The sequence below is a fragment of the Peromyscus californicus genome, unplaced genomic scaffold (genome assembly GCF_007827085.1).
Source record: "Peromyscus californicus insignis strain IS unplaced genomic scaffold, ASM782708v3 Scaffold_12__1_contigs__length_115047231, whole genome shotgun sequence".
Taxonomy (NCBI): Eukaryota; Metazoa; Chordata; class Mammalia; order Rodentia; family Cricetidae; genus Peromyscus; species Peromyscus californicus.
Genome location: NW_026294413.1, coordinates 66,717,796 through 66,737,777, shown reverse-complemented (window position 1 = coordinate 66,737,777; position 19,982 = coordinate 66,717,796). Strand labels below are relative to the sequence as shown.

The 19,982-nt window shown below is 47.9% G+C and overlaps 1 long non-coding RNA gene and 1 pseudogene across 3 annotated transcripts; one reads left to right on the top strand and one right to left on the bottom strand.

Moving 5' to 3' along the window:
- The first annotated feature begins 652 nt into the window (after positions 1-652).
- On the top strand, positions 653-13,864 carry LOC128107343 (uncharacterized). 3 transcript variants are annotated; one of them, XR_008217050.1, is made up of 5 exons: positions 653-1,249; positions 2,289-4,318; positions 4,518-4,832; positions 5,592-5,698; positions 12,599-13,864. It is a non-coding gene; the product is annotated as an uncharacterized LOC128107343 (long non-coding RNA). The 3 variants fall into 3 exon arrangements; XR_008217051.1 differs by lacking the exon at positions 5,592-5,698 and having other exon boundaries at positions 2,289-2,419; positions 4,522-4,832; XR_008217049.1 differs by lacking the exon at positions 5,592-5,698.
- Positions 13,865-18,690: 4,826 nt separating this feature from the next.
- LOC128107929 (myeloid leukemia factor 2-like) lies at positions 18,691-19,396 on the bottom strand (annotated as a pseudogene).
- Positions 19,397-19,982: the final 586 nt, after the last annotated feature.

Genomic DNA, 19,982 nt, shown 5'->3' with positions numbered 1-19,982 from the left:
ATGTGTCACCAATTACTTTTAATTACTGTTGTGCACACTACTGTCATCTTCGTTTCATAAGTTCCTGAGTCTTAATCATGCAACCTGGATGGACATTTCTGTCCAAAACTTATCCATTGCTCCAAGTCTCGGGGTTGGACTGAACTTAAACATCATTCTTTTGCTCTGCATTTCCGCTCCCCAAACCCAAATGGAACAGGTCGATGACCTCCAAATCAAAGACAGCCCCAAACCAGCAAAGGAAGTGGGGAAAAGGACTCAGTCCGGACTCTGGTCACTTTACACAACTTGATGTATTTCTAAAACCTGTTGTGCAAGTCAGAGGGGCACGATGTGTGCACAAGTCAAACCAGTTGATCCCAGTTTCTGGAGCAGCGCGCGGGGGAGGGGACGGTGGGGATGATAACCACCTCGCAGCGGTTCTAGCCCGCGGGGGGCGCGCAAAGGATGCCGATGGGAGGCAGATAAGGATGCCGGCAGCCCGGGTGCGGGAACCCACCGCACCGTCAAGACTCTGCCTGTGGCCACTGGGCCACCTGGGGACTGTCGCTACTCCTGCGCCCCACAGGGGCAAATATGGCGAGGAAGGGGACGGTCCACTTCCTTCACCTATTCGGGCTTCTCGGAGGAAATTCTCCCACTCGCGCTTACCTGCTGGGTGGGATCCGGCTCCCGGCTTGCAGCGGTGTCCACAGCTCCGGTCGGGAGCGCAGGTCGGATCTGGCGCCCACGGTTCGCAGCGGGAACGGAATCGGGGACTGTGCGGGTGGAGCCCCGGTTTCCACCTGCGGCTTCTTTTAACCGCGCCCTACCCCGCCTCTGCCTGACGCCGCACGGGAGGGCTGCGGGAGAGGAGCGCGGGCACACGTCGGTCGCGCCAGCCAGCCGAGGTGCGCACCGCCCTCCCTCCGGGCTGGGGGCGCGGGGCGGGTCCCCTTTTGTGGAGCAGGGAGCAGGGGGGCCTTCCTTATAGGGTTAGGGGATCAGGGCGGGTCCGTCTTAGGGGGCGTAGATTAGAGGACTCAGGTGAGACCCTTCCTCTGGGGTCAGGGACCACGACGTGTCCCCTAGGAGAGGTACCAGCCTAAGCGCCAGGCTTGGGTTGGGGACACAAGGCATGTCCCTTCTCGTGGATGTGGGTGGAGCGTGGACCGCGATGGGCAAGCTCAGCCAGGTCCCAACAAGGGCAGGGAAGAGTTGCCCGCTGAGGCCCTGCTGGGACTGGACACTGGAGGGCTCAAGTAATGAGGTGAGGGCTGCCCAGAACGCCAAGGGAGCAGGCTTTGGGCGAGTGGGCTTTGCGCCAGCAGCGAGTTGCTTCTGTTGGTAGCAGCATTAAGGAGGCAGCTGGCTTATTTTCATCCTCCTTTGTGGACCCTTTGGGCATCCTCTCCTCCAGTGCAGCCTGGGGGTTCTTTATTCATTAATGGCCACTTAGGAGTCACAAGTGTTGCTTTTATTAGTCACCTGAATCCCTTCAAGCCTCCTCCAGGGAAGTGAAGTGGATTTCCCTCTGGTCTGGTGTCGCTGAGAGACCCCACAGCGTCTGCTGTCACAGACAGGGTAGGGAGAAGTGGGAGAAAACACAGAGGGTGGTGTGGGGGCTACCGGGCTGGAAATATTGGAAGCCATTTAGGGATCAGGCTTTACAGAGCTTGCCTTATCCTACATCAGACAAGAGATGTGTAACTTGCTTATTCCACAAAATTGGTTGGTAATTATATTGTCCCCACCTTACCTATACTCTACTTGTTGGGTCATATTCTTTCACAAAAAAGAATTAATAGTGTTTCCTAAAATGTCTCTCCCAGGTCATGGAAGTTGAGCCAACACTTTATAAAAACCCACCTTCTAAAATACTTGAACACGAGGTTCTCAGAAATTGGCCTGAATCATCCAAATTTAGAGTATTTAGGTGGTCCCTGGAATGGCCTGGAACCCAGGACGGCTGTCGGCTGCCCTGGTGTTCCTCCCTGCCTCCCACAGCCTGGCCACAGCAGAGGGTTGGTTCCTTCTCCATCCCACTGGCAGCATGCACTCCAGGCAAGCTCACCTGTGGCCACAGGAAAACAACCCCCCACCCTCACCCCAGGCAGATGGTAAACTTCTTTGAAGATTGTGAGATTTAAGTTTGGAGTTCTGGCCTTCTCTCTCCTTTCTTCTTTCCTACAGTAACGGGCACTCTGCGCATAGCAGGTAATGGGTCCACAAGTATTGGTGCAGTGCTGGGAAGAGCTGAACCAGCACAGCAGGTAACCCTGGAAACCAACTTTTGCTTCTTCCTATAGAATGACATGATCTTACTTCTGGTTCTGGCTCCTTGTAAGACAGTGCCAGATGCAGGCCAGTGGAAGATGCTCCAGGACCACACAGGACAGAAGTCAGACAAAAGAGCCCCGAGGATTGCCTTATTACACAGGTGTCTGAAGAGGAGCCCTCTCAACAAATAGTTAACTTTGTTGTTGTTGTTGTTGTTGTTCAGATCATCTATGCTGGCTCAGAGGTCTTTGATCTTGTCATGTATTTCTTACCACTTACCCTTATTGTTCAATTTTCACTCCTCATCGGGAAGGCTTGTTGCAGCAGAAATTCATGTAGACCATGTGAGCTTACTGATTTGATGAGCTTCTCATTAGGAAACTGAAAAGTCAGTTAACTAAACATGTGGTACAAAGACGCCTGGCATGGTGACAGATCATGTGGATTTGTGTCAGACATGAAAACTTTCAGGAGCCAGCTACAATGTGACCACCATCAGAAAGCACTGTACCACACTGAGAAAGATCCTTGTAGACTTGGTTGTAACTGGGGACCTGAATTAGTTTGATTACTCCCTCCCCTGGCATTGCAATGGTGATTTCTAAGGCCCTACATTTAATGAGTACAAAATGCGCAAGGTGTGGATTCTGCAATATGAGATGGGAAGAAATGAGCACAAGAGGCTCTTTTGAGCATTTCTCCCCTGAGAGTCCTCTTGTCCCTTTGCAAAAGGAGCAGAAGGGAGAGACTGCCACGCCCTCTGCCTGGCAGCTGGTACATGTGCTCAAGGATGGGGTCCTGTCCCATTGCTCAGGCATTCACTGTCGAATCTGGAAACACAGGACCAGATTGCGTTTTCCCTGGCATAGTTCTCCATGCCTGGAAGAGAGGAAAATAACGTAGTTTTTGAAATAAAAGCTAACATTTGTCTATTCATTCAACAGAAGACTCACGTTGTATTTAGTAGACTCCCTCCTTGGGGTTTTCAGATTCTGTCTGCAGGATTGGATAGGGGTTAAATGCTTCGAGAGAATGACCATGGAAGGAAAGAGTTACCTTCCACACATCATATCAAAGGCACATACCAGTCCCTGACTGCTAATGCCCATCTTGGCCAAGTGGCTGAGGTGGTGCCTGTGAGCTCTTGCCCCTGTAAGGTCACTCTTCCCCGCTTCCACATAGTACTTCTCTGATGAGATCACTTGCACAGCCTGTACCTAAGGTGTGGGATGTCTGTTAGTTTTTGCAGATGTATTTTGTCAGTTCTTCCAATCACTTTTTTTTTTTTTCCGAGACAGGCTTTCTCTGTGCAGTTTTGGTGCCTGTCCTGGATCTGGATCTCGCTCTGTAGACCAGGCTGGCCTCGAACTCACAGAGATTCGCCTGCTTCTGCCTCCTGAGTGCTGGGATTAAAGGCATGCGCCACCAGCACCTGGCCCTCCAATCACCTTTTTATATCAGCACACACTCGTGCGTATTTATTCTGTTCTTTGCATTACAACCCCATGCTACCTTCATTATTGTGATGTTCAGATTGTTTCCACCTTCCCCTTGACTCCTGCTTCCCCTTCGCTGTGCACCCACAACTGTGTGTATATAAGCATGCTGCAGCACTGTCTGTCTGTCCCTACGAGATGCTGCAGGCTCACCTTGGAAACTCCCGGCTACAGCCCTAGAGTCAGCCATTTCTCTAAGGAGCTGTGTCCCTTTACTGGTGTTCCACTGGATGACGCATGTCTTCTTAGTCATCGCTGGTCTTCTTGCTCAGCTGGATACCTTGCTGACAGCATCCTCTGGCTCTTCATAACCCCCGTACAAGCACAAGTGCTGTGTTTGGTGTACTCTGGGATCCCAGCAGGTGTTTGTCAAGGGAATGCATTCAAGAAGTGTTTATTGGACTGGAGATGTAGCTCGGATTGGTAGAGTCATCTGGAATGCATGAAGCCCTGGGTTTGAGCAACTTCACAGCCTAAAACTAGGTGTGGTTGCAGACACCTGTAATCCCAGCACTCAAGATGTAGAGGCAAGAGGATCAGAAAAGTGTATCCTCCACTATATAGTAAGTTTGAGGCCAGCCTGGATTATTTGATACTTAATTACAAATATTAGAAGAATCTGGTTTTAAAAAATGAGGAAAAGTATGGTTCTAGCATATTTGACCATCAGTTGGGTGCCTTGTACATACATACTATGGTGGCAGCTAGATCATTATGTTTTTTTGTCCCCCCCCCCCCCCCCCCCCCCCCCCCCCCCCCCAGACAGGGTTTCTCTGTGTTGTTTTGGTGCCTGTCCTGGATCTTGCTCTGTAGACAAAGCTGGCCTTGAACTCAGAGAGATCTGTAGTGGGTAGCTGTTTCAGCTTTGACCTGGAAGTACTACCTCCACTGAGTTTTCTGGTAACTGCCATGCCTACGAGGCAAGTGACAGGAGCCCAGAAGACCTGAGATCGGGATGTGCAGGCGCTCTTGGTTCCTGGATCCTGGACGCTGGAGGTAGACTGAACAGAGTTCTCCAGAGAACACCGCCGGACTGCGCTACACCTTTCCCGGACCCTGTAACCTATCCCTTCACTTGTAAGTTACCCTACAAAATAAACCTCCCTTTTAACTATGTAGAGTTGCCTTCTGTTGGAGCTGTAGCTGCTAGGCCATGTCCACACATGGTCTGCTGTTGAGCCTAGAGGGAGGGTCACAAAAGCTGGGGGATTTGAAGGGTTATGTCCACCTGAGCGCCTGATACATTGACCTTCTGGGAAAATGATCTGAAGTGTCTACAAGTAGGGCATTTTCTTAAGAAATTCTGAACTCTCCATCTTTGGTTTCTTGCTGTCTAAAGTGTATACAGCCTACAGCTCTAATTTGCAAACATCTTCTCACAGTCCATCATTGAGGGAAACCAAGGCAAGAACCATGAAGGAGTGCTGCTTACTGGCTTGCTCTCTATGGCTTGCTCAGACTGCTTTCTTTCTTTTCTTCTTCTTCTTTTTTAAAAATTCATCTATTGCCGGGCGGTGGTGGCGCACGCCTTTAATCCCAGCACTCGGGAGGCAGAGCCAGGCGGATCTCTGTGAGTTCGAGGCCAGCCTGGGCTACCAAGTGAGTTCCAGGAAAAAGGCGCAAAGCTACACAGAGAAACCCTGTCTCGAAAGAAAAAAAAATTCATCTATTTATTTTTACATCCCACCCACAGTCTCACCTGCATCCTCCCCTCCCAGTTCCTCTTCCCTATTCCTTCCTTTTCTGTCTCCATCCAGGGAAGGGCAGGTATCCTATGAGTATCATTAAAACATGGCATATCAAGTTGCAGTAAGACTAAGCACCTCTCCATCCCAGGACCACCTACCCAGGGTGGCACCACCCACAATGGGCTGGACCCTCCCACGTCAATCATTAGTCAAGAAAATGCCCCACAGACTTGCCTACAGGCCAAGCTGATGGAGGTGAGTCTTCAATAGAGGTTCCCTTTCTCCAGGTGACTGTAGTTTGTGTCAAGTGGACAAAAACTAACCAACACAGGTTGTGAAATCCTTCCAATGTATTTATGGAGATTATTTTCTGATTTTATTTGCTTTTGAAATGGATTTTTAATAACTTACCAGTAACTTCTTTGAGATGTTTCCATAGCAGGACAGTACTCATTTGAGCCTTAAATCCACATGCTCAGGTTTACTAAAATGCCTTCACTTCTGGCCATAAAAGAGTATGTTACATCACATAATGATATCACACAGTACTATTTCACAATAGAAAGATGAACAAGTTGGAAAATACTCCAAGTTTTATTTTTCAGGAGACCAGAAAGGGATGGAAAGGTCTGGGACAGGTTTTCAGCTGGGGTTGCTGAATTGGAGGTGGCTGGGAGAGTCTGATGTGTGCTGGTGACAGTGAGGAGACAGGCTGGCCTGCTTAAAGAAGAGGGCTTGTGCTGGGAATAGTGGTCAGGGATGTGTGGCTAATCTGGGAGAGAGGCTGAGCCTAGGACATGAGACAGGGACAGCATTGGGCAGAGCTGAATAGGAGATCTTAATGAAGGTTGTGCTTGGAGCTAGTGTGCTATGATTACATGCAATGGGGTGAATGTTCCCTTTGAAATGACCATGCCAGAATTTAAGAACTATGTGACAGTGCTAAGAGGTGATTAGGTCCCCCTCTAAGGGATTAGTACCTCCATAAAGGGGGGGGTTGGCCCCTAGTCCCATCTTTGCCCCCTTGCCTTCTACCATGTGAAGAGGGAGTGTTCTAATTACCCTCTTTGAGGTAGAACTGTTCAACTGGCCAGCATCTTGACATGGTACTTCACAGCCTCCAGAACCGGAGCCAGTAACTTTGTGTTCATTATCAACTGCTCAGTCTGAGGTGTTCTATTAGGGCAGCATTAAATCTGCTCAGACAGTAGCCAGCAGCTATGGTAATTTGCATGATATCTTCTAAGCTATATGAGCCAACAGTCCCCTGCCATGTTCTGATACAGCCAACAGTTACCGCTGAAAATGGAAGAGGCAGCTGGGGTGTGTTAGGGGATAACATGCAGAGGCCAGAGAATGGCCCACAGGTAGGGGCTGCTGGATAGGTCATGGGGTGATGGGTTTCCAAGTGGCACTGTAGTACAACTGAGCCCCTGGGGCTGGAAATGAAGCTTGCTGGGTCTCAGCTGTCTCTCGGAGGAAGCCAGTCCTGTGAGTCAAACCTTCTCTTACCACCAGCAGAAAAAAAATGCTGACAAAAAACGCAGTCTCGAGAGTACCTGGTGTTGACGACCTTGGCCTTGGGCTGTGCTGAAACAGCGCTGTGCAATGAAATGGGAAGGCAGGGGTGAAGCTCTGGAGGACAATCCAAGACTTGTTGCTTACCCCCTTCACCCTTACCCCGACTCCTGTCCGTGAAGTTTCCTTCCTCCCTGTACTTGCCACAGACATGTGCTGCACATCCTGGCTTCATTCCTATGGAACCTTCCAGACCCTGCTTCCTTCTCTCTGACCCACTCTCACCCACCTAGATCTACCCTTCCGGAATACTCTAACCGACAGAGTGACAGAGTACAGTTCAAACGGAATTGAATCAGCGTACAGTTTGCTGGTTGGCAAAAGTGAGTTCTCTGTTCAACAAAATTAAAGCCAGAGAAAGTCTTTGTATTCAAGCCCTTATGCAACAAAACGCAACCTACTTTAGTACAGATAACCTGTGAATCAGTCAATAAATCAGTCAGTCATGGCAACTGAGCCTCAATCATTGCGGGTGATCCATGGGCGCACATGGAATGTTGAGCTGGAGACAGTTAAGCCATCTCCACATGGGCTCATCTCGCCTCTTTGCCCATGAGTGTCAGCTAGGCACGCTATAGTGCCGTAATTCTCAGAAGCCACTCTGGCCCTGAGGCCTATTTGGTTCTAGAACTGTGAATAAAAGCCACTTTGGATGCGTTTGCTGGGTTTGTTGTAGCTTTGTCTTTGGTAGGAGTTAGGTGGGAGACAATGTGGCTGGTCAAGGCCACACAGGTTCACCTGGGGTGGGGGTGAGGTGAAGGAGGAATCAGGGAGGGGGAGGCAGCTGGGCTGGGGGAGGAGCCAGTGTGGCAATGTGTGTCCAGGTGGGGACAGTTTTCTGAAGGATGATGTGTGAGTGAGTCAGAACTCTCCAAAGACCGAGAACCCACAGGCACTCTGTGTGTGTATTCAGAGAGATTCATGTTAAAGAACTGGCTTTTGAAATGTGGGGTCATTAAATCCGAAATCCACAGGTCAGGCTGGAGAACCAGGTAGAGCTGGTGACTCAGTGGAGTCTCAGAAAAGTCTGGGGCAAGGTTCCCTCTTCCTTAGCTGACCTCGGCCTTTTCTCCTGTGGCCTTCCGCTGATTTCATAAGGGTCACTCCCATTACAGTGGGCCACCTACGTTAGTCAGTGATTTAACTGTTATTCACATTTAGAAACTACATATGTCTGTCTTCATAATGCCATTGAGACTGGTGCTTGACAAAACACATCTGGGCCTTTTGGACTAGGCAAGTTCATACATAATATTAACCAGCATGTGTGGGGTCATTCATCCTCCCAGGAGATGCTAACTGATCCCTATGCTAAGCTTTTGAACTCTGTAGCCCACAAGTTGCTTCTCCTTTGAGAGTCATGATTTGTAAACAACCGCGTATAGAACATTGGTCAGGACTGTGCTAAGGTCAAGGGCTTCACTGTGTGGCCAGGAGCATGAGAGCCACGGAAAGGTTTCTGAACAGAGAGGTCTTGTTTAGCGCTTCATTTGTATCTGTGGTATACACTACCACAAATGTTGTTATTTGTTTTGAGCCAGGGTTTTGCTATGTAATCCAGGTTGGCCTTGAATTTGTGATCTTCTGGCCTTTGCTTCCTGAGCACTGGGAATACAGGCATGTGCCAGTACACCTCACCCCAGAAGATGTGAACTGTTATGTATTATCTGTAATAAGTAATTTTACAAATCAGTTTAATTTTGTTTTCTGCTCTCAATGAATTGTGAGGAAAAAAAGAGATTAGAGACAAGCCAGAAGAGAGTTGGGGTATTTAAGTATGATTGTCTTCTCCTCCCCTCCCCAGAAAAAAAAAAAAATGAGTAATACTGGAGATGTTTGTATGTGAGTATGCCCTTAGAAGTGAAGAGATTGCCCACCATTAGATGCCAAGTTCTTTAACTACAAATGCATCTTTCAGAGCAATGAACTTCTTATACTGACTTTTTGCCTTCTTATGTGTTTCCCTTAACTATTCTTTAAAATAGAAGACCAAAGATTTGACAGTTTTAGCAGGTGGGTATTAACCAATGAATGCTTTCAGGACTTGGGCTGGACACGGAATATGTTTTCAGTCCTGAAGGAGAACTAAGGAACCCAGTAGAATTACCCAACAGTGCTGAGATGAGACATCTAGGTGTCAGGAATCAAAAGGCAGATCATCTGCTTTTAAATCTCCCCTTGATTCTCCTTCAGTGTTTCCTTGTGGACTTTCTCAGTGATGTACCGCCATGGTCCATCTTCAGTTGTCAACCGGACTGGATTTGGAGTCACCTAGGAGGCACAGCTCTGGGTGCAACTGTGAGAGCTTTTCCAGAGAGGATTGACTGAGGGAGAAAGACCTACCCCGAATGTGGGCAGCACCATCCACTAGGCACAGATCATGGGCTGGATATGAAGGAGAAAGAGGACTGAGCTCATCATTCAGCTCACTCTGCACGTGACCTCTTGCCACCACAGACTGTATGCATGCTCTACCATGGAAGTCTGCATCCTTCTTAGACAGAGAGCTGAAAGGAAACCTTTCCTTTCGCCAGATACTTTGTAACTAGAAAGTGATGAATATACTCACTTTTCACCCTCTCTTGGCTACAAGGACTTTACCTGCCCTTTCTGGTGAAGGACGTTTGTTTTTCATAAGCTAGTGGCTGTATGTTTGGTGCACAGAGGTGGAGGGCATGTGAGAGCCTTGTTCCTTGGCAGCAAGTTGTAACTATATTTTCAGACTATTTCTGGGGATCATTTGAGAGAGCATGGGATATCTGAGGCTGCGATGTGGGAGGATGGGAAAGAAGACCCAGGTGTGAGAGAGGTAGATGACCCACGCTGGAGTCTCCAATGTCTTCCATGGGCCCTCATTTAGAATGCTTGGTCCCCAGATGTGCTGCTATTTTGGGAAGTTCTGGAGATGTTGGAGGGTGGGGGTCTGCCTGATAGAAATGGTCACTAAGTGCGAGCTTTTGAAGGTCGTATCTCATATTAGTTCCTGCCTTGCCCTCTCTGCTTTCCGATCTGCTACAACAGCTTCTCCCTCTGACCACTCCAGTCACCATGAACCAAGCTCTCCTACCGCATCTTCCCGCCCTTGAGGAAACCTTCCGATGCGGACGATGTGAAGGCTGAAGTTGTCTACATTGGGTGTTTTGGCTACAGTGACAGGGCAGTGACTAATACAAGCTGCTCCTACAAGATTCCAAACTCCCTGCCCTGAGGGGTCCCTCCCTTAAATGTTTCCTTCCAAGTTCCAGCCACAGGAAGGCCTTCCCTTTCTGGGCTTCCAAGCCCAGCACACCCATCCTCCAACGATGAAAACACACTACTAAGAATTGTGTCGCCCATTCAGAGACACCACAGACTGGGCAGGATCTCTACTTTCCACCAACTCCCAAGGTGTCCCCATTTACAGGGAGGTCATTATGACTTCAGGGATGTCCCAAATAGTAGATGCTCCCTACTGAAGCTGACTTCAGCAACTTTCACTCCTCTACTCTCTTCCAGTCTCGCTCTTGAAACTTTTGATCCTTCTGCGTTTGGTGGCTTCCTGGAGGTCACCTTCACTGCAACCAGTCTGTAGTGGATGCTGCAGCACCCCTCTCAGCTGGCCAGCCATGGTTCTGAAAGCTTCCTGGGATGTGTGGACTGTAGAATGTTTAACTATAGCTGTGGCCCAGCTCTTGTCAATGACAGGTCTCAGTCGAGCCCAGCTGCAATATAAAACCCTTGAAGGTGCAATGTGGGGATTTCTTCTTCTCTTTTTCATATTCTTGTTCCTTTCTACTTTAGTGTCCTCCTTGGGACAGAGGGACTATCTAAATTACAGAATTGTGATCTTAAAGGGGACCTTGCTTCTGAGAGTCTAGACAAAGTGTCTAGAATATAATGAAGGCTCTATATTTGCCTCCTGTCTTTCTAGTGACATTCCCCACACAACAGTTTGTTGTGTCCATTTGGACATTCCTATTTGTGTCTCATTTTCCATCTTTTGCTCATTTCTCTCTTGTCTCACTGTGTTCTGAGTTACCGGTATCACTGCGTTGTGAGTTGGGGAGCGGCGTCTAGTCTGAGTGTGGACAGCGTTATGTTGACATCAACGCGCCTTTCTTCCCACATTCTCCACTGCATCACTTAGCACTTGCACTCTTCACTGGGTTGCTTCAGTTTCCTGCTCTCAGATGAGTGCAGGAAAAACATGGGCAAGGAGATATGATAATGTCCCGAGGGCCACAGAGGCCATAGCCAGGGAGAAGCTGGGCTGTAGAAGAGGACTATCTAGGAGCACTTTGCAGCATAGATCTTGGGTTCAAAGCTGCCCCATGGGTTTCTTGTGCTTTATTTTGAAAGTTATTTTTCAGAACATCTCATTGTTCCTTTCTGTTGCTCAGGATTTGGCAACTGTGTGTGAGGTGTGGTGGCACACACCTATGATCCAGGACTGGGCAGAATGGAACGGTGAGACTGGGAACTTGAGGCTAGCCTGGCTTGCACAGTAAGACCCTGTCTAGTCACAACAAAAGGCAATATCTATTAGTTCAAACTTCAAAAATCTGATTTTTGTGAACAAAAGCAACTCATTGGAGAAAAGATAATCTTTAAGAAAAATCATGACACCTCTCACAAAAAATTGACTCAAAATGGATCATGGATCTAAATGAAAAGAGCGAACTTGCTAATCTTCTAGAAAACAAATGGAAGAGAAAATTGGGTGACCTTAGTTTGATGATAACATATTAAAAGCATCATTCTGGAGATGAGGAGGTTGGAGGCTGGACTGTGAAACACACTGTAGAGGGAGGGGGAATGAAAAGACTAGTTAAACTAGAGGAACACACCTAACCATTTAACTATGAGCCAGTATCAAAGACAGGCAATTAACTCATCAAACTGGGACCCAAACTTCTCAAACTACTCAAAGCTTGGAGAGGTGGCTCACATCTGAAATGCCAACACTTGAAAGACCAAGATAGGATTTCCACAAGTTTAAGACCAGCGTGGACTATGCAGAGTTCCAGGCCAGTCCCCTTCCTGCTCTAGCTCTTCAAAAGGGCAAATGTTGTTTTATCTTTGACACAATGACTGCGCCTTAATCTACTGCTATTTCAGTCAGCAATTGTGACTCCACAGTTACCAGTCTGCTTCTCTGACAGTGGCCTGGCCACTCAGGCCACAGTGGGAATTCTGTTCCTGTAGGCACTGGCTCTGTCGCTACAGCTAAAGGTATATTTAGCCGAATCTCTATATTTCTATTTATAAATAAGACTTGAGACTCAAAGGCTGAGGTGAAAACCTGCTAGCTCAGAGAGGTTGAGTAGTAACTAGCCAACCTTCTCTCCTGGCTGGCATCTTCCAAAAAGCCTATTCTTTCACTCTGCCAAAACAACAACAACAAAAAGCCGTGCCACTCAAAATCCCTCCCTACTACCGCCACTGCTTCTCTCTATCTCTTCCAGGTGCCCTCTGAGGCTCTATAGTTACTTTCTGTCAACTAGTCACTAATTCAGCCTCCTGACCCAAAGTTAATTTTATTTAATTAATGAAAATGCTAATTTGGGTTTCACAGTGTGATTGAATATTCCCCAACAGGCAAGAACCACAACAAACATCTCCCCAAAGATGCTGACACATAAGCATGTGAGGATGTCCAATGTAACATCTCACCAAGGAAACACAAATTAAAACAGCGGTGAAGATGCCACTACACACCTTTAGAATGGCCGAAATTCGGAACCCTGATGACACCAAGTGCTATCAAGGATGTAGAGCAACAGGGACTCTCATCACTCATGGGAGTGTGAAACTTTGAAAGACAGTTCGACATTTTCTTTTTTTACCCAAGCAAGTCAGAACTGATGCTCACACAAAAACTTGTAAGGATGTTTATAGAAGTTTTATTTATGAGTGGCAAAACTTGGAAGCAAACAAAATGGCCTTCCTTCTACAAGTGAAACAAACTGTGGTACGTCCATACAATGAAATATTATTCACCAGTCAAAAAATCCACCATGGAACACTAGAAAACACGTGGAGGAACTTGGTGTGTGCTTTGCTGAATGACACAAGGCAGCCTGGAAAGGCCATGCACTTTAGGAGTCTTACAATCTGATAGTTGGAAATGGTGAAATTCTTGGGACAGTAAAAAGATCAATGGCTGTGAAAGGTTGCTGGATGGAAGAAGGAGAAAGTGAGGCACACAAGGGTTTTAGATAGTGAAACGGTTCTGTGATGCTCTAATGGGGAGCACACAGCATTATACATCTGTCCAAACTCACAGAGAGTCGTATGCCAAGTGTGGGCACTGAACTGGACTTTAGTGAATAATAGTTTATTGGCATTGTCATACCAGCTGTAACCAACACACCATCTCAGTGCAGGACGTGAATAACAGAGGCACTTGGGAGAAGGGGCTTGTGGGGACTTTATGCAGCGTGCTTAATTTTTCTGTAAATGTGAAATTGCTCTCAAAATTGCTCTCTTGTCAGGTCTGGTGATGCCCAATGTTTAATTCCAGCACTCATAAATTACAGAGGCAGGAGGATTACAAGTTTGAGGCCAACCTGGGCTGCATAGTGGCTTCAAGGCTAGCTTGAGCACCATAGGAAGACTGCCTCAAAAAAGACCAAGGGCTGAAGATCAGCCCAGGGGTAGAGAATTCACATGTGTGAGGCCCTGCACCACAAAAAGTAAAATACAATAAGTAACAGTGAAATCTACTAATTAAAAAGCCCTTGGTTCTTTAATGTTAGGTCTTGTATTAATTAACAGAAGCACATTCTATAACAGCATTTATATATAAATAGGAAAATAAAATGTACAAGCATTTTCTTATCTTAATAAATGTGTTGTTTATTACATTGCTTCTTGTACTGATTTTGTTGTTAATTCACTCACAAGTTGTCGCTCATTGTCTCCCAGTCCTCAACACATGTTGAATGAATGAATCCAGCTGGGAAGTCTTAAGCTACGGCCCATTTGGATTTCAGAATACATGGATGTCACCTCACCAATCCCTCCTATCTTTATAGCTAAGGCTGCCCCAGCCTCCATGAACAGGACTTATTTACAACTTCTGTGGTGTGGCCTGGTAGGAAGTTTAGAGGCTGTATATTTTTCTTTCTTTATGTTTTTGCTGTTGTTGTGTTATTTCCTAAGAATTTTACTCCGCTGCCCGAGTTGGTCTCCAACTCATGACAATCCTCCTGATACTGGGATTAGAGGGGTGAGCCACCACACCTAGCTCTGAGACTTCCATCTTCTTCATAGCAAACCAGCCAAGAACAGGACCCAAAGCGAGTCATTCAGAAAGCTGTCACTTTCCCAGGACAGGGTTTCCCAAAGCACTTCTAACCTCCTCCTACCCAAGGCTCAGAAGCACAGAACTGGGGCGCTGAAAGAGTGGAAGAGCTGGAGGATGATGCAGGGGAGTGCCATGAAATGCTGTCTTCTGGGCATGACTCAGTCACTGAACTCACGAGCCCACAGCAGCTGGGTTTGCTGCACAAGTGCGACACAGGACCAAGCTTGTAACTATTTCAGCTTGTAACTATCCGCTAAGGAACTCTAGGCAGTCGGTGGCTAATGGGGAAGGGAGAGACATTTTTCTTTAGGAGTGTGGCCCCTGCTCCAGTGGCCCCCACACCCATATGGGAACACAAATGGGCAGCACTAATTAGACTTAGTAGGTTAAAAAAAAAAATAAAAAGAGGGCATGAAGTTAGGAGGAGGAAGTGTAGATTGGCTGGAGAGGGGATGGAGGGGAGCTGCCGGGAGTGGGTATGATCAAAATACATTGTGCATATATACAAGATTCTCAAAAGATAGTTTAAAAATATTATAAATAAATAAAAGAGAAGAAAAGAGCTGTGCAATGAGCTAGTTCCCAGCAGTATCCAACCTGACTTCAGTCTTTGGCTCTGTGGACCAGAGCCTATCCGGACCCTTCGTCAGACTTTGACTGGGAGCCTAAGCTGTTTATCTCCCAGGCTCTTTATCAAAGCCTCACAGCGACTGCAATCCAAGCAGACCGGATCCTCTGTCTCTACAGATGAAACAAGATTACGTCTCACTGGTTCTGTTTTGAATCTTTAACTAAAAGCTTGGCTCAGCTGAGAGCTGGCTGCAGAATCTCTAACTTCAGCCCAGGGAAGGATCAACACGTATCTCAAGACTGGTGACAGAGGAGTCTGTCTTCACCTGCAGCTGTTCCAGCTGCTGTCAGAAAGGACCTCCTCAGCACCAACCATGCCCAGACACACCCTTGCGGGGGGGCGGGGGGCAGAGGGTTGGAGGAACCTTTCTGATAGGTCGGGCTGTACTCCGAAGCCACCAATCACGTGCTTGAAGCCGGCAAAGACTATTCCCCGACCCCCACCCAGGCAGGTTATGAGTGGCGTGGTTGATGCTTGTTTCCTGTGTGATAATGTTCCAGGGGAGCGAGGGTATGGGAGAACATGAATGCAAAGATGCCGAACCTTTATTTATAAGGCTCAATTTCAGCTCCTAGCGAGAGGGTGGGCAGGCTGGCGGTTGGTGAACGCTAAGAACAACGTCAAGGTTGTGGCGATCTACTCTCTCTTCCGGGCCTGTCTCTGGCCAGGCTCTGGTAGCCTTCTCCCCTCTAGCTAGACATCTAATCCTCCTCTATCCCTCTCCAGCATCTCTCTCTGTCTCTCTCTCTCTCTCTCTCTCTCTCTCTCTCTCTCTCTCTCTCTCTCTCTCTCTCTCTCTCTCTCTCTCCCTCTCCTTCTCCCTCTCCCTCTCCCCCTCTCTTCCTCTCCCCCTCCCTTCCTCCCTCTCCCCCTCTCTCCCTCCCTTTCTTCTTCTCCCTCTCTCTCCCTCTCCCTCTCCCCCTCTCTTCCTCTCCCCCCTCTTTCCCTCCCTCCCTCCCTCCCTCCTTCTCTTTCTCTTTCCTTCTCTCTCAGCAGTGCTGGAGCTTGAACCCAGGGCCTTGCTATGCTAGGCAAACTACCTCCCACCGAGCTACATAGAGACAGGTTTCTCTATGTAGTTCAAGACGGCCTTGAACTCACAGTCCCCCGCCTCCACCACCCAGCTGTGTGTCACCACACCTGGCTTGTTCCCCCCAGCTGTGCACTACCACACCTGGCTTGTTCCCTGTCTTTTTGATGGCTCACTTAGGGCCCTGGGAAACCCTTTTCATTCACTCAACAATCTTTTGAGTATCTTCAAGTGTGCGAAGCCCGGGCCATAAATAAGTCCACCAGCCCTCGTCCCTAGTCTCATGAGCCTGCAGAGAGACAACTCTCAAACAAAGAGGATTTCAAAAGGGAGGGGCAGGGCACTGGGAAGTCGGGCGGCACCAGCCTGTGGCTTTCAGAGAAAGCATAACAGAGGCTGTGACGTTTGACAAGAAAAGGGTGGGCCTCCTGAGATGCTGGGAGGGTGTCGGCCAGGTGCCTTTCCTCTCCCACACTGCTCCTGGGGTTGCAGTCTTGGACATCTTACCCTGCCACTCTCCATACAGCCCTGCAGTACCTTTCTGTGGCCCTTCACCCTCGAGGATATCCTATAGACTGAAGACTTGCTGCTTGCCTTTCCCAGTCACAGTCACAGGCAGCGTGCATTCCCAGAGCACACGCTCCAAGACTGCCATGCAGCCCAGCAGCCCAGATCTTTGTGTGGCTCCTTACATTTAGGTTTTCTTTTCCCCATCTTCAAAAGTTATCCTTACCCTTCAAGACTCAAGGATTATTTGATTCTCACAAATAATGGTAATTCTCCTTCTGTCCTGAAATATCTTTCATTCTCCTGCGCTATTTTGGAAGTTGGTTTGCACATCTTTGGAGTACAAGACCCTTGGTGACAGAAACCCCATTGCCTCTCCCAGCACCTAGTACCCCATATACCACCAGCACCTAGTATCTAGCACTAGATCCAGCACCCAGCACCTAGAATCCAGCACCAGGATCCAGCATGAGCACCAGCTTTTAGCATAAAGGTGACGTGCAAAGAACCAGTTTTCAGTGAATTGAATTAAACTGAATGAACACTGACTTTCCTAATCCAATTAGCAACCCAAGAGATGCTTCCTTTACTAAGAAATCATCACTCTGGACTTACAACTCTTCAGGTGTGAGGCAGCTGTCAGTGTTCCCCGTGTAATTAAAAATGACTCTCCTGTAATTGCTAGGGCATTAACCTATGGAATTTAGTATGGTATAAAGAGTTACACTGACAGTTTCTAAACTTGTGCTGTCTGAGGATGATTAAGGAAAAGTCAGTCAAACGCCAGCATGTTGGCAAGAATAACAGGAAGACAAAGAATGTGGTTTACTGAGGCCAGGGCTCCACGTGGCTGGCAGCCTGGGTGGCTTTCCTCTGGTGACGTGGTAGAGTCTGACAGGACATCTCCGGCTTTCCTCTCACAAGACATATGCTCAAATTACCCAAGAATATTGGTACATGGAGGGTTTTCACACAGGGACTCAGTTGAGAACCCTCGGAATAAGATGGAGACAGAAGCAGCTCAGGGATCTGGGTGGTTCGTTTGTTTCTGCAGCTGTTTATTGGTTGTGCCTTAGACAAACACACACACACACACACACACACACACACACACACACACACACACACACACACACACTCTTCCCACCCAGTTCCCTTCTATTTCCCTGTCTCCTCCCTCCCCCACCCCAGGGGTTTTTAATCTGTGTACGTTACCGCTGGGGTTGCTTTGCCGGCGTACTTAGACTCACCTATGTTAAGATATCCATTCATTTATTCTCACAACAAGGGCTTAAACGAGGTCATAAAATGCCATTTCTTTGCAGAGCTGGAGAGACCTCTGGGTCCCACGCTTGCTGCACAAGGTAGCTTGAAGCAGAGTTTAATCAGGTTGAGTATTTTCAGTCCTGAAAACTAACAGTGATGGTGTGGGGGGTAAGCGAGGTCTGTGATTGTGTATTTGATTTTTTTAAAACAATCTTTCTAATGCACACATTGAAAATTATTTTAGTTGTGTTTCATGATTTTTGCCTTCAATCTCCACTATGATTGGGTTTAAACTATTCTCTAAGCTGTCTGGCAATGCCTTTGACCCATAAATAAATTAAGTATATATTGTTTAACTTGCCCATTGGGGGAGATTTTACCTACATCTTCTTTTTTTCCCATTCTTCTTTAGTCCATAAACACCTAGTCACAAATTGCACAAATCATTTATTTTTGTAAAGGCCGAGAAGGGTATAGGGAAGTGTTTTTTGTGATGTGGGGGTGGGAGAAAGGACAAGGAGTTGGGAACTAGTCTACTGTCTCCACAATCCTGATAGGACTATGGCATCTGCAGTGGGACTCTGTGGAAGAGGTGGGCAAGGGTCCAGGGGAGCTGAGGGATGGGGATCTCTAAACTGAGAGCTTGCCCCACAAAACGTTTCAGTGTGTGGCAGGGGCTCAGGGAAGATGAGGGGGCTTGGAGAGTGAGCAGCAAAACTCAGGTTAAGTGAAGACAGATGGGTGGGGTCATCTCGGTGAGGGGATGAGAGACAGGAAAAGCAGTTAAATGGGTCACTGAAAGGTTATCCCTGAGGCCCCCAGGGAGAGGTGGGGGCCAGCTTGCCTGTTAATTTAATATTAAATTGGGATGGAAGTTGGAAAAGACAACATTATTTCGAGGGATGATCTCTCAGTCTTGTATAAGAGAGGCCGGGAGCCTGGGGCCTTCACCAGTCATAGCGACTGGACATTTCCACATGGGATTCCTCAGTTCCCTGGATAGCCCGGTGGGGAAGCCTCTCTGCCCTTTATCCCCGACCGGACCCACAGATGCCTCCTGCTGTCCAAATTCCAGAGGAAGTTGCTACCAGAATTGGGACGTCTCCCTTCGCCATTCATCATCAAATGCTGCTGCCTCGCTTTCATGCAGGTTGATGTAGTCCTCCAGTTCTTCCTGGCCCCCGTTAGGTGGTTTCGGGAGCACTGGAGGATGTGAGCCCTGTCCTGATTGTGACAGACCACTGGCTGAGTCCCAGACAGCCCTCTGTTTCTCCCAGATCCCACTTGGGGCAGAGAGCATCTCAGATGTCTCCTGGTAAATCTTGAGGGCACCATCCCTGGTATTGGAGTAGGAGATGATAGTGGAGACAGAAAAGGTCTGGCAGTTGCCTCCAGCAGCCATGGGTTCCATGTTCCCAATCAGGTCCACAAAGTCACCAGACATTCCCAGCATCCGGAAGGAGAGCCAGCCCCAGCCTACATCCTGCTGTTGACAGGCCTGGTTGCTGGCATGTTACCATCTGTGATGCGAAGGAAGGGGCTATATCCAAAGCTACCTGACAACATGTGTTTCATATGCTGGTAATGAATTACAAAGAGGTCCATCAGGAACATGGGATCCTCAGGCTCCACGTCCCTCATGAAGCAGAACATCCTGATCCTGGCAGTTGCCTTCAGCGATCAGAGGGCTCTACATGGTCCCTGACTTGGGCTCACCAGCCCATCCAGCTAGCCTCTTCCCTGGACACTGCAGGAACAGAGTTGTGGCTGGGAATGCAGGGATTTGACTGTGAGGGAGCTCCTCTCCTCCTGCCTCTGCTGCCACCTCCATACCCCTGCCCTCAGCCTTTTACCTATATCTTCTTGTTAATTTATTTGCAATTTAATTCTGTTTGGTCCAGAATATATTATATAGGACTTACATCTCTTGAAATTTATGGAGCCGTGTTTGCAGGTCCCACGCAAAGCCAACCTTGGCAAATAGTTGTGTTCTCTTAGAAATAATGTAGGTTTCACAGTTGGGTTCTGGGGCTGTCAATGAGGCAGGTGATGTTATTTGAGTCTTCTATTTCCTTATCAAAAATTTCCATCTATATCCTCAGTCAACTAATGACAGAATGGTGTTGCGACCTACCCACGGTTACAGCTGCGTCTGTTCTTCCTGTTAGTTCTGTAAGTTTTACTCCAGGCATCTTTGAGTTCTATCTTAAGGCACACACATATTTGGTATCTCCCTGTG